Below are 15,409 nucleotides of genomic sequence, written 5' to 3'. Positions count from 1 at the left end.
CGAAGGTCAAAGGTATGTGACTTTTTTCACATCACACTGTGCGCCACGTTATTGTTTACATGAGATGAATTACAGAATGGCAGATAGAGACAAAATACTGTTAATCTGAGTATTTGCAGGTTTACATGCTTACATATACACATGCAGTTACTGTCCCTCCATTTACAAAGGCAGAGGCGTCACGGTGTAATTATTTTACGTGTAGTTGTTTTTTTCCTGTGTAATAATATTCAACATTGCTATCAATACATTTTTCAAAAAATGCCTCTCTGTGCAAAATGGGTTTAAAAACATAAACAACTGTAGGATACTGTTAGTCCGTGATTTGAACCGAGGGAACAAATCGTGGCAGGATCAGCCTGATATTATTTGTATCCTTTGTATCCCACTGTAACTTTACTGTATATAAAGAGCTAACATCTCCAAAATGTCATGAGTAGTTAGTCATTACAAGAAGTGTTTGTGAACTAAAAGAATGTGGGATACTGTTTGTCCATGATTTGGAGAGCCCAGCCCGTGCTCCCCATGAAGGGAAAACCAATTCTGCAGGGGAGACCTACCTCGGCACTTGTGCAGGTGAAACCAAAAGGAAGATATGCTTCACCATATTTTCTAGTCTTTGGCTTAGAATGGAGTTGGTTTGGAAACATATTCAGCTATGCTTTATCTCTTGCTTTGAGTTTGTGTGGGCGCCCCATGCTAGCAGTGTCCAAGCGTTTTGTTTTTTTTTCCTTTTCATACCGCATTTACTTTATTAATGAAAATATTTTCATCCAATCGAATTCAACTATCATGTTTCTACGCATCTTCTTCATGTCAACAGTTACAGAGTAAAATAGAACTGATTTCTTGCAGTCTTCATATCTTTAAAAAAAAATTTATATATCCTCATACAGCCACTTAACTTTGTATTTGCATTTCAGAATAGTGCGGGTTAACATGACTGCAATGTTTTTTTTTAATATATTCAGTGCCTGGTGGAAGGAAAAAAAAAGGATAAAACATTTCAGAAAACCTCAATGTAGAGATTATTATTATGATATTGTATTATGACCCAAGAAAATAATAAGAATAATCAGAAGAGAACTGCTGGATGATGGATATTTTATTATGACATGATGAGATATTTTGAGCAATTAACATTTTGACTCTTAATCACACAGATAACAGCAGAAATCTCTTGATCTTCTTTTTGTCACTGAACTTTCTACTGGTTTAAAGACCAGCATCCTCAGCTGTGACCTTCTCTGTCTAAGACACGCTGTCTGATTTTTTTTTTTTTATGTTAGTGAATCTTCCCAAATCAAGCAATGTTACTATTGCTGCGTTAGAACTACTGAAGGGAGTGTTAGTTTAGGTAAAATTTTCCTAATAATCTTTCACATTTTTGCAAAACAAAGTGACTGCTGCTGTAAAAGTGATAGATGGCAATATGTTAACAGTGCTGAAAGTTTGAAGGTACATTGTTTCAGCCAGCAGGGGGCAGTTGTTATGATGAGAACAGGACAGGAAGCTAATATGATGACAACAGGAACTTCCTGGGTTGACAGTTCCCCCACAAAGTCAATTAATCAAAAATGTTGATCTACCCCCTTCTAATCAAGTATTGCAGTAATCGTGTTAATAGCATCAACTATTTGGATATCAGAAACATTAAATATGCAACATGAAAGGCACTATGAAAGCTGCTGTTTTATACCAGGAGTTTCAGGTAAGTCTGGATGAACTCTCTCATCTTTGTTTCTGGGTCTTCTCCTGCTTTCTCCAGGATGCCTTAAAACAAGTAGTCCATCATCCTTCAATCACAGTTTCTTCCAAGAGTCTCGGTGAGGGAATTGACCAACTCTGAGGTCTGCATTTTCTGCAAAAAGTGATTCCACCTGCTGCTGGCTGAACTCCACTGAGTTTTCCACTGTAGAGAATTTCCAGTAAGGACAGGCATGTGTCAGAACTGGACAATTCCTTATCTATAGATTCCGAGTCCACCTTATCACTGGTGTATGTAGAGCAGGGGTGTCCAACTTAAGGCCTCAAGGGCCGGTGTCCTGCAGGTTTTACATATCACCCTGGGTCAACACACCTGAATCGAATGATTAGTTCATTACCAGGCCTCTGGAGAACTTCAAGACATGTTGAGAAAGAAAGAAAGTGTACTTTATTGGTCCCCGTGGGGAAAATCACTCTCTGCATTTAACCCATTCACTCAGTGAAGCAGTGGGCAGCCATTGGGCGCCCGGGGAGCAGTGTGTAGGGACGGTACCTTGCTCAGGGGTACCTCAGGGTAGCTGTTCAGGGGAATCGAACCCCCGACCTTCCGATCATGGGGCCACCACTCTACCTACTGAGCTAATTTAGCCATTTAAATCAGCTTTGTTGGATCAAGGACACATCTAAAACCTGCAGGACACTGGCCCTTGAGGCCTGGAGTTGGACACCCCTGATGTAGAGGCTGCTCTTGGGAATTCGTCAAGGCAGTTTTTTTTGGTGGGCGTAGCTCCTTTGCTGCTGGAGGGAATCCATGTCTTTATACGAAATACTTCTCAGATCTTCATTATTGTACTCCAGAGTGCTGAGGTTTATGAAACTATAGCTAGATTTTTGTTTTATTACCTTAAAGGCTGGCAGAGAAAACTAATGACTGAAAAATGTTTGTAATCATCAACGTGCCGTCATGTTCAATACTGTTGAGATTCCCACATCACTACAGTACGGTGCTACAGTTTGAGTAACATTTAATTCAAACGTACAGATTTTCCCTTTCCATATCTGAAAGCATTGTCTACCTACAAAACAAAGATCCAAACAAGGAACTTTGCTTTGGGACTGCAGTACATTTTCAAAAGTGGAATCATTTATCAAACTGTAAAAAGTTCTAAAATGGCTTTAAAAAGTAAGAGGTGAAAAGGCAAGTGGCTGTATTCAAATGACACACAAGTTTAAGAATGGAAATAGGAGGCCTGACTGGAAGAACATAAGATACAAAACAACAACAGAGTTCTTAAGCATTTCTTTATTTGCAAATTGTGTTATGCTAAAATATTATAACTATAAGACTCAAAGCTCATTAGAACACATCTTTAAAAACATGACTTACAAAAACTTCCCCTAATTCATTTCCAACTACTTCTTACTGACAGTCATAAAAATAAGTTCAAGTTTTTACAGCTGAAAAATTCCTCAACTCAGGTCTAAATTATATTAACCTTTACATGTCGAAGTGCTTGCACGAATGGATATAAAGCACAAAATATAAAATATAAAAATATAACAAATATTTATTATTGATATATTTGATGTCAAGGTTAAGACAGGTGAGCACATATGATCAGTGTTGGTCAAGTTACTTGAAAAAAGTAATCAGTAACTAATTACTGATTACTTCCCTAAAAAGTAATCCCATTACTTTACTGATTACTTATTTTCAAAAGTAATTAATTACTTAGTTACTTTTTAAAAACACGATTTACAACCTGAATAGGTGATAAAGCGATAGCTCTTTCAGCCCAATTCTACTTTTTCTGCATAATCCATCATACAGAATGTAATCAAATGGAAAAGTCTCTTTTTAAAACTTGTTTTATTAGTTTTAATCTTTTAACTTTATGCATCAATCAAAAATGTAATTATATGCAACATTCACTGACTGGAAGAAATTTGTTTAATATTTAAACTTATTTTCGGCACATTCCAGCACATAAAATAAAATATTTTTTGTGTTTACACTCAGTCTTTCAAATAGATGCAAGTAAAACACAGCAGAAAATAAATAAAATCAAAGACTAGCAGTCCTGTTGCTCTATTTTGACCTGTAAAGCAGGAGTGGGGTAGGCGGATGTTTGCCCTGGTGCAGGTGTGCTGCAGCGGTCAGTTGAAGAATCCACGAGTTTCTCTGTGAATTTCCCATTACGTCGTAGCGCATGCGGTGCTTGCTTGGAAGTTTAGGGGTTACAAGTAACACGTTACTGCCCATCTCTGCATATGATACATTCTGCAGACCATCTCCATTCTGATATTTGTACATGGAGAGATATTTTTGATACAGCTGCTTTGGTGAATATGAGTAGATATTCTGTACAACTGCTTTTTAAAGAACTAGGCTGTGCCTTGGAGTGCCACAGAGGCAAAAAGATCCATTGGGTTCCTTAAAATATGTTAATAGGCTTTAAGACAGTTTACCCATTCAGGGTATGAAGACCTATCAATGCCCATTGCCTACTTAAATAGGAGCATTTTATTACTTTTCCAAATCAAGTAATAAAAGTGCCTCAGCCTGAATTGTTTTGTCATGTATTGGTCGTAATATTTTGATTATGTACCATTATTCTCTACACCTACAGATTGAGGGACACCAGTAGTTCTTGCTTTGCTTGGTTTTTTCTTCTTGTTCTTTTCTGGTCCAAAAATAGAAATGTTTTAATAACTAATAACAGAAAATATATTTAGTGAAATAAGATTACTGCATTGCATTAGGACTTAAATGCTGCCCAAATTTATACTGAGTTAAAATGAGTTTCTGTTTTAAAGGTGTGCAAATATATAGCACACTGATGTTGTTCAGACCTCATCAGAAGGCTGGGCATTTTCCAGCTTCACTGTTTCATCATCTTCCTCATTATACCCCTGTGAAATAAAGCAGAATTACATTCTTGAGTTGTCTGACATAGTCACATTTTCCAGTAACAATATAATGACTCTAATCTTTAGGCATTTTTAGGCACGCCTGTCTGCATGTTATGAAGTAACATTTGAAGGTAGAACTTTCTTTATATTTCTGTTATGTCTTTTAAATGGCTCCTTACCTGTAAACCAAAGTGCTGGTATCCAAAACACAAAGACTGTAATCATTGTTCCTCACTGTCTCTTTCTTTTATTTCTTCTATTACACAAGCTTTAAAAATACATTCACACTAGTCTCCTAGTATATGCAATAAGCGATTTAAGCCACAAGTCACATTTGCACACAACTTTTTCCTGTGATACCACGCCCACACTGATAACACTTCAAAAGACATGATAGAAAGGCCGTATCGCTTCTCATCTGCGTGTCTGTATTGCGATTAGAAAACATGACAAGTAAGAGTATATTTTTAAGTTGATCTTTTTAAGAGTATCTTTTAGTATCTTAAAGTACTTTGAGCAGTCATAAGACTTCAAAAATGGGCTGTTTTAAAGTGTAATTTTTTTCCTGTGCTTGCTGATTACAACAACTTAAAAAATATAGATTACTATTCTGCTAGTTTTACCAGGTCCATGTCATTAAGTATACTTTGCTTTAATTGCTTTTTGGCATGAGGGACTGACAGGTCAGCCTTACAGATACATTGGCTATGAAGCATGGACGAAATATACTGTGAAGTCAACGTGTGCTATAAATGTGGATTCAAGTGTGATTTTATGAGGTTTATTGAAAAGTCTAGCACTGTGAATGCCAGTCCAATTTTGTCAAATGGAGATTCTTCTCTGTTGTTTCTTGTGAGTGATTGGCTCTTTCATTCATTCATTACCCTTCATTTAGCACAAGGTAATTATACTAAAGAAATTGCATTATAATACCCAGAACATGACATGACCCTCATTTGGTGCACAGTTCCATCCAAAACTTAGGATAAAAAATGCTATCAATGAATAAAATTAACCATGAAAATAACGGGCTGTAGCTGTCTGTAGCTTTGGTGTGATGTTTTTTGTTTTTTGTTTTGTTTTTTTACAAAAACATGTCCATGAATGGAACTCAGTTTATGGATGGATTTTTTTATTTTATTTTGATAGTCAAAATAAGTCAGACATTTCTCCAAACTCAAAACGCCGCTAGGATTTAAATCATGTGAGATTTTTAGTTTCCATGAATTTTCAGCTTATTTGGTATTATTTATCATGGTTATTTAAACTACAATAGAGGCACATATCACACCACAGGATGAGAAGCCTGTTTGTACTGGAACTGCATGAGAAGGTACTCATTCCAAAGATTCCATTATGGTAAAGCTGGTTATAAGATTTGTGCATAAGGAAGGGTTGATTTACAAATGGATTATTCACAGTTGACTTTGTAATCTGTTTAACAGACTCACCATGTTTCCATCCATTTTTGCTTTTGCAACTGAAAAGACAAAAAAAAAGATTTAAGTTCAGATTCCAAAAACAAAATTCAGATTTTTCCACCCTTTTGTTTACATATGACTATTCTCACCAGCTTTTGTCAATATGTTGACGATCAGAACAACCGTTATGAGTGTTGCCAGACTCACAACGACAACAATGAGCCTGCACCAGACTGGAAAAAGAATGAAAACATGAAAGTATATTTTAAAATTAATGCAATCTGGTTTGGTTTCCCACAGCAACTTTTACATCTATTTGTCTTCTTTAAATTAAACCAGTGGTTCTCAAACCCTTTACATCATTCCCCACATGGCAGGAAGAAACAAAAACAAAACAATGACAAAAAAGCCTTGCTTCAACTTTATTTAGATAATAAACTCATTCACAATTAAAATCCTTCAGTAAGTTTCGTTTTAAACAAACAACTTTCATTTGCTTCATTATTCTGCACCACTTCTTCAAAAAAAGGAAACAAGTTAAGCAGAATGTGAACTTGGCCAAACATGGAAAAATAGTGTTCAGTCTTAGGCTGAAACTTGTGAACGTAGATGAAAAAATATATAAATTAGTGAGAGTTTAATACTATTCACTCTTGCCTGTTCTCACACTGCCTGTTTTTATCTGCTGTGGCGTGGCTGTAGGGGAGGCGGACGCACCTGAGTGGCATCCCTAATCATGCCTCGCTGGCTTAAAACAGGATAAACTAGGTCCTGTTGTTGTTGTTGATGTGCATAGGCTGTAGCCGAAAAGCTGCAGCCGCGTGTGTATGTCGATAGCCGCAATAAGTGTACTGAAAAGTGCGAAAATGTGGTCGGGTCTCTCGTGCCCTACACCTGGGTTTGTATGGAATCAGAACGATGCCACCTTGAAACGAAACCGAAAAAAATATTGAAACCAAAAAAAAATATTGTAACTGAAATAAATGTACTGAAAAATCTTGTATTGAAACCAAAAAAAAAATGTGATTGTGAAAAACAATAAAAAAAAAAATTCCGCTTACAATTTTTTTTTTTTTCAGTTTCAATCCATTTTTTTTCGGTTTCAATCCACTTTTCGGTTTCAATCCATTTTTTGGTTTCAAAACATTTTTCAGTTTCACTCTGCTGGCACTGTTTTGGCGTCCGGGGGCGCGCTGGGGGGGCGGGGATTCCGACCCGCATGTATTTGCATATATTATAATGCTAACCAATGACTGGAGAAAACACTGACGACGCGGCTGCGGTCACGGACAAACTTGCATGTGTCTGTTCGGGAATGGCAGATGCTGAGAGGTCCAGCGTTTACATTACCAACTATTTCAAAGTGACAGCCTGAGGTGTTCTTCAGTAAATTGGACTACTGGACAGGAGGACCTGAGGCCCCACCGCATTATTTTTGGGAAGTTAAATGTGTTTGTAAGCTAATCCGTAATTTAGGTCCTTAGCTAGCTACTAAGATGAGCACTCGGCTGTAGGTGAAACTTGTTTTGTAAAGTTCGTTTAGCTAACCCGTGGCAGGTGAATGAATTTACCCTGACTAAAGAAATCAAGAGAAACGCACCGGGCTGCTTAGTGACTAACCACGGTTACTGTACTTTTATTATGAGTATTATACTGTAAGAGCAACAGGCTGGACTCTGCTTCTGCTCCTGTGCAGAGCTGATTATTAAATATGTGCAAACAGCAGCATGTTTTCTGTCGCTTTCCACATGTGGAAGGACATTAATGCCAACTTTTAAAAACCTGGCACTTCAGTAACCCCTCATTAGTCAATAGCTACGGATTAAATAGCAACGCCCGATACTTATGTACTGAAACCAACTACTTCCGCTTGTCAGCTTAAGTTAAAATGTTAAATTTTTCCTCTTATTTTTTCAGCATTTCTTTTTTCCTGAATTTGTTACAAATATTCAGGTTAAAAAACTGTCTGAATTATTTTTAATGAGTTATGTTCACAAAGTCCCTCTGTACAGCTTGCATCCTTTAGGACAAATAATTTGAAGCATTAATATTTCTGGTTCAATACCACCGCTGATAACACCTCTGTATGTTGTGACCAGGATGCAGCAGCAGACTGAACCTCGACTGAAACCTGCTCCATCATCTCATCTTTGCAGATGTCCATTTATAAAGCATCAACAACTCAAAGGTAAACATGATATTAGAAAATGTGTTAGTATATAAGGCAGGGGTGGGCAATTCCAGGGCCCCCGAGGGCCGGTGTCCCTGCAGGTTTTAGATGTGTCCTTGAACCAACACAGCTGATTTAAATGGCTAAATTAGCTCCTCAACATGTCCTGAAGTTCTCCAGAGGCCTGGTAACGAACTAATCATGTGATTCAGGTGTGTTGACCCAAGGTGAGATCTAAAACCTGCAGGACACTGGCCCTCGGGGCCTGGAATTGCCCACCCCTGATATAAGGCCTTTAAAACAAATAAAAAATAAACAGCTCATATGTCAGCTGTCGGCAGAACTGTAGGACTGAACAACTTCAGATCCCGAGTGTGTGAGGACAGAGAAGGAATCAGCTCCATTTCAGATTTGAGAGAAACTTTATATTTCAGTTTGTGATGATTCTGTTCTGTTTGTGATTACAGGAGCCGTCCTCAGCACCACCCAGTGACAGATCATCCTATATCTTCAATCTTTGTAGTAACTCCAAAATTAACTGAAGAAAACAGTACAAAGGTTAAAGTACCACATGTGCTGTCAGTGAAAGCTGCAGCTGTTTTATTGATAAATTTAAAGACAAAAGGATTAATCACCCCTGTAACTGTCATTATTAGTGATGTGCGAATCATGAACGAATCGTTCAATACTCGAGAATCACTTTACTGACTCATGAATCATGATTCACAAGCCCAACTGACTCACTGACTCATCCCTGTTGCTGTTAGCAGCAATGTATCTAGCTTATAATTAAAATTGTGGCGAAAAACACAACACCCAGTATCTTAACAAAAAAAATTCCTGCTCTGAACTGGAAGAAAAAACACTGAGTAGAAGCTCACATCAAGACAATAGCTCCTCCATTCACAGTAGCATCGCTCTGCTAACATGCTAACAGCACATTTGAGCTACTCACCCCCTCCCTTCCTGTGCTGAATCGTAGGGTAAGTGAATCACTCAGGACTCACTAACCCCCTCCCTCCTGTGCTGAATCGTAAGCGAATCACTCAGGACTCACTCACCCCCTCCCTCCTGGCTCACAGCTTCTTCTTCTTGGTTGCCAATGTTAAGGCGCATTACCGCCCCCTGGCTCACAGCTCAGTGGACATTTAGATGAGAAAATATATATTTGACACATTTAAGGAAAATACTAATTAGTGACTAACCACAAAATACTAATAAAATAAAAATAAACAAGATAAATGTTTATTAAGCAATTTTGATAGGAAATTGCGTAATTTTAAAAATGTTTTTGCTATTTTTTGCTCTATAAAATAGTTGTTTTCTTTTAGAATCACTCATCTTAGCAGTAGGATATACATGAAAATATACTTTTTTTTTTCTCTGGTCAACTGACTCAGTGAATCAAATGACTCAAAAATCCCGATTCACTTTGGTGAGTGACTCATTAAAACTCGATTCAGTAAAAAGAATCAAATTTACCATCACTAATGTGGTCATACCTGTATTTATGTTGTTTTCAGATGTTATTTCAAAGTTATTTTTAAATTCATAAAACTCTCTCTTGATTACTTACCTGTTGTAAGAGGGGTGAAGGAAAAAGCTCCACTTTGTTATTATATATTGTAACGCACACATAAAGACATAACTTGATATGTTGCTGTAATATTCAGAATGGCCACAGTTGCAGAGCACAAAGACTGTGATATTTTATATATGAGTTATCTCTACTGATACCCGTGATGTTGTGGATCCACTTCACTTTTGTGTGTTCACAGTTTTCAGGAGTCGAAATAGAGGAGTTATTATCTCCAGGTTTCTTTTCAGTGACTGCTAGAAAAGAATTGCAAAAGAAAAAAATCAACGTTGTAATAATAATTATTGTAAAAACCAGCATCTTCAACTGTGTCAACAAATTATCGAATCAAATGCATCAGATTGTTCTGTCATTTTTTTTGGCATGTGAATAAATACAAATTCTGTAATTTGTAAATATAATCTGAAGTTATTAATTTCACACTGTAACTTTTGCAACAGTTTTTTATTATCTTTAACCAAACCACATCCTTAATTTGGTGTTAATGATGATGAAATTGTCCTTTTTCTGCATCCTCAACTGAACAACAAAACACAACTCAATCAACTGCTTAATAAAAAACTGTCAGCCTGCCATCTGATATGACTTAACATCAAACAGCACTGTCAAAATAACCCCCAAAAATGTTCATATCAGTTTCAATGGTTTTTGCTGCACATTCACTTGTTTACTAATTGACCGACACAAACCTGAATGCTTAAACCATCCTTCATGTCAGACTGTGTTGTGGTTTTACCTGTATTTGTGTTGTTTTTAGACATTGTTGTTGAATTTGTTTCTTCACCTAAATAAAAGAACAAAATTCAACCAAGTGTTCACTTGGAAACTGCACCTATTCTAACAGGACATACAGACAATAAAGCTTCAGAAAATGGAAATGAATAAATACTTTCGGTAGTAATTAGTCACATTAGTTTAATTTTAATTTAAAATTCATAAAACTCTGTCTTAGTTACTTACTTGTTGAGTGAGGGCTGAAGGCAAAAGGCTCCATGATGCCATGCATTCTAACTACACACATAAAGTCATAAGGTGATATGTTACTATAGGTAAAATTCATTATGGTGACAGTTGCGGAGCACGAAGACCGTGATGTTTTTACATATGAAATATCTCTATTGACATCCGTGCTGTTGTGGATCCACTTCACTTTCTTGATGTCTTGATCACACTTTTTAGGAGTCGACGCAGAACAGTTCAAAGTCACATTACCTCCATATTTCTGTTCAGTGACTGGTGAAAATGCATAGCAAAAAGAATGATTAAGTTGGTACTGATAAGTATTCTAACATATCTATTGCACTGTAATGAACTCTAACAGCAATTTGAACTCGAAGATATTGAAAGTGTAAATACTCACTGACAACAACAGAAAGATCAATGAAATTAACAAGACCAGGATTTCTCCCTGTGTTTTCAGGCACTGTGCAGGTGTACCGACCAGCATCCTCAACTGTTACCTTGGGTATAACCAGAGAACAGTCTGTGTTGACACTCAGTCTGTCTGACGTAACCTTTCCTCCAATGCTCATTTGATTAATAAGCTCTTGTTTAGCTGCGCCATTTGAACCAGTAAATGTCCAGAAGCTACACTTTGGACAAGGCAAACTGACTTTCTTTCCATCTCTGACAATTAAGGGCAAAAGACTCACTCCTCCCTGTGTTCCTGCAGATATGAAAGAGAAATGCCTGCATTACTATTACATATTAGTGTAGATATTTTTCAGATGTAGGAAAGTTCGCACAAAAAACAAAAAAAGAAAGAAAAAAAAAGCTTGGTTCTCATCTGTTCCAAGACTGATGAAACAAACACGCCTGTCTGCATGTTATGAAGTAACATTTGAAGGTAGAACTTTCTGTATATTTCTGTTATGTCTTTTAAATGGCTCCTTACCTGTAAACCAAAGTGCTGGTATCCAAAACACAAAGACTGTAATCATTGTTCCTCACTGTCTCTTTCTTTTATTTCTTCTATTACACAAGCTTTAAAAATACATTCACACTAGTCTCCTAGTATATGCAATAAGCGATTTAAGCCACAAGTCACATTTGCACACAACTTTTTCCTGTGATACCACGCCCACACTGATAACACTTCAAAATACATGATAGAAAGGTCGTATCGCTTCTCATCTGCGTGTCTGTGTTGCGATTAGAAAACATGACAAGTAAGAGTATATTTTTAAGTTGATCTTTTTAAGAGTATCTTTTAGTATCTTAAAGTACTTTGAGCAGTCATAAGACTTCAAAAATGGGCTGTTTTAAAGTGTAATTTTTTTCCTGTGCTTGCTGATTACAACAACTTAAAAAATATAGATTACTATTCTGCTAGTTTTACCAGGTCCATGTCATTAAGTATACTTTGCTTTAATTGCTTTTTGGCATGAGGGACTGACAGGTCAGCCTTACAGATACATTGGCTATGAAGCATGGACGAAATATACTGTGAAGTCAACGTGTGCTATAAATGTGGATTCAAGTGTGATTTTATGAGGTTTATTGAAAAGTCTAGCACTGTGAATGCCAGTCCAATTTTGTCAAATGGAGATTCTTCTCTGTTGTTTCTTGTGAGTGATTGGCTCTTTCATTCATTCATTAAGAAAGAAAAGTATTTCTTTGTGCCCCCCTTTCCCTGTTAATGCTCTACCTGGCCCCCTGGCAAAACTTTGCTAGACCCGCCCCTGCACAGTTCCCAGCTGTCAGCTACACAGAAAAGGATCCTGGTGTAAGTTGTCTCTCAGAAACATAGCTTTCCTTCAACCCATTTGTCATGGTTGGCTGTGTGGCAGGCTACCCAAAACACTGGAGCATGGGAAGCAGATCAAACAGTTCGAGAGGCCGACCCGGAGGTTGCCGGCACAAAAGTTTATAAGTCAAACAGTCAGGGGGCCGACCAGGTTGGTGACCCAGTTGACATAGCTGGTCTGGAGGCCAGCCGTGCGGAAAGCAACGGCAGCAATGACGTAGAGACAGTTCAGGGGGCCGGCCGTGCAGATGGCAACGGCGGCGACGACAGCTCTGGTCCGGGGGCCGGCCACGCGGAAGGCAGTGGCGGCGGTGTCGGAGGAAGTCCGGAGGCCGGCCACGCCAAAGGCTGTGGCCACAACGGCCTCGTTCAGGGGGCCGCCCTTTATGGCGATGATGTCCAACCAAAGGCCTGGAAAGTGGCCGGCAATGTTGAGGAGACGACGTGGAAGCCGGAGACGGTGGCGCTGCAGGCGGGGGTGAAGCTCCTGCTGCAGGCAACGGCATGGATGAAGCTGCTGCTGCAGGTGGCAGTGTGGAAGTTGCAGGTGGTGGAGATGGTGGTGGCTGAACGGTCTCGCCAGAACCATCAGCAGACATGAGGACGTGCTTGCTGGGTCCTCCCGGACCCCCAGCTGACAAGGCAGGAGGCTGGACGGGCTCCTCGGGCCCTGAGCTACTTGATGCTGTCCTGAAATATGAACTGGTGGGAGAGCTGACGTCTGAGCTGCAGTTTGTAGTGGCAGTTGTGGTGAAGCTGGTGATTGAGTGAATGCCTGAGGAGCAGGAATATGAACTGGGGACAGCCAGGCAGCTAAGCGAGCTTCTGGCCGGGCAGCTAAGCGAGCTACCTCAGTGGAGCTTTTAAATGATTCGGGAAATGCTGGCTCTTTAGCCTCTAGCGGTCCAGGGTCTGCTGAGGGAGGGCACTCAGACTCTGGGGAGGCCCTGAAGAATGTTTCAATATCTGCAACATTACCACTTGAGGTCTTTAAATGAGTGTCTGTAGTCCAAGAAACAACACATTTGGGCGCACACTGAACAGTCTCTTGAGGTGGCAGTTCAGAGAATAAAACAGTCTTAATGTTCTCAGAGCTTAGGTTAATTGTCTCTGGGGTGGAAGCCGCAGCTTTAGCTGATTCAGGGATAGCTGATACGGGGTTAACAGGCTCAGATGGAGCAGAAGAAACATAGTCCGTTTTATTGTTATGCCCAGAAAGAGTGCGGGAAGAACTGTCGTGGTTACTCACAGCTGCTGATTGGAGGGGCTGGAGTGCGGCTGTAGCGAGGAATGGTGATGGCTCCGGTGCCGCTTCCTCCTGGAAGTGGGAGTACAGACTGCAGAGGAGAACGGCAATGGCGGAGAGGCAGACTCCTCATCCTGCAACCATATGGCCGCAAGGAAAGAGGCTAGCGAGCGATAGTTGGAGCAGACCGGAGTCAGTAGCTCACTCTGTGGCCACGGCAAGGGGTTGATATCCTGCCGCGGCGATCGCTGTGGTGTCGCAGAAAGCGCCATGTTTGGCTGCTGCTGTGTTGCAGGGAGCTCACACTGCTTCGTGGCGAGCTCCGTCTGCTGCTGCTGTTGCTGCGGAGGCCTCGGAGTGGAGTACTGCAAACGAGCAAAGACTGCTAGCTCCCGAGCCTGAAGAACCTCCTGGGCTTCGTGCAGCTCGTCCAGTAAGCTCATAAATCCCTTAAGTTGGCGGAGATGTGGATTTCCCTCGAGGATTGTTCCGATAGCATTTAATCCGATCGCCATTGCCTTAGTATCCTTCGTGTGGGAAATTCGCTTTATGAGGCCCATGACGCGGGCGAGATCGCTCTCCCGAGATTAGCCTGCTGGGTCCAGGTTATGGTCAAGTCGTTCTGTCATGGTTGGCTGTGTGGCAGGCAGGCAGGAGTGGTGGACCCAAAATGCAGGTGATAGGTTTGTAGCATAAACCTATTCGCTGGAACGTTAAGGACAATTTGCTACGCAGCAAAAAGCAAGATACAAGGCACCAAAGTTCTCTGGTTTACTCATGCATGAGGGAGACCTGCCTGGGGCCAAGCGTCGTCCCACCACTTGACCTCCGTCAGACTCTCAGCCAGGTTCCCCATAGCACTCCTTTTATTGTGGTTACATGAATATGCATAGGTTCATTAACATATGACGTCTACATACACACAAACCTTGTGTGTGTGTGTGTGTGTGTGTGTGTGTGATTTGTGTGAGGTCAAGATGTGACCCTGTGAAGACTCCCCAAACGCTGGTGCCAGGAGTCTAGCGGGTCCATCTAAACAAAAGGCTCTTATGCTTAAAGAGATATACATATGTTTGCTATGACATAGATCAACAAAGTGAAAATACGACCTCTCCTAGGAGGTGTGTAATCTATGCCAGAACACTCTGTAGAGGAATGAACGCACTCCCCTCTTCACACAGAGTTGTTACAGACCTCCTAGGATGAGACATTCTTTCAATCTACAATTGATTATACACCTCTAAGCATATATGGTTAAATATTTCTTAATACAAATGACAATAATAAAATCTAAACCCATCAGCAGGACTCTTAGGAAACGAGGTTTCAACTGAAAATGCAGCTTTATTGCTGGAACAAAACTTCAACATAAAGTAAAACTCACAAAAGCAAACAAAACTCTAAACTGAGGTGCAGGAGGACTGGAACTCATGAACACACAGCAAGTTGCGGGTACAACGCAACAGGGAGCACAGGAAAACACAGGGCATAAATACACAGGGGAGTAATTAGGAAATGGGCAACAGGAGGGAGACACAGCTGGGAGAAATTAGGCTAACGAGACAAGAGAAAGGTAAAACTGAACACATTGACATGAGACATGAACTTT

The 15,409-nt window shown here is 39.8% G+C and overlaps 1 long non-coding RNA gene across 1 annotated transcript; it reads right to left on the bottom strand.

The window, feature by feature from the left end:
* Window positions 1-4,572: 4,572 nt before the first annotated feature.
* LOC102210315 (uncharacterized) lies at window positions 4,573-6,247 on the bottom strand. The gene is made up of 3 exons (XR_312265.1): window positions 6,191-6,247; window positions 6,072-6,100; window positions 4,573-4,620 (listed from the first exon to the last, which is right to left on the bottom strand). It is a non-coding gene; the product is annotated as an uncharacterized LOC102210315 (long non-coding RNA).
* Window positions 6,248-15,409: the final 9,162 nt, after the last annotated feature.

This window comes from Pundamilia nyererei, unplaced genomic scaffold (assembly GCF_000239375.1).
Source record: "Pundamilia nyererei isolate P.nyererei 1_Seehausen unplaced genomic scaffold, PunNye1.0 scaffold00332, whole genome shotgun sequence".
NCBI lineage: Eukaryota > Metazoa > Chordata > Actinopteri > Cichliformes > Cichlidae > Pundamilia > Pundamilia nyererei.
This window is presented reverse-complemented; position numbering and strand designations above follow the sequence as displayed.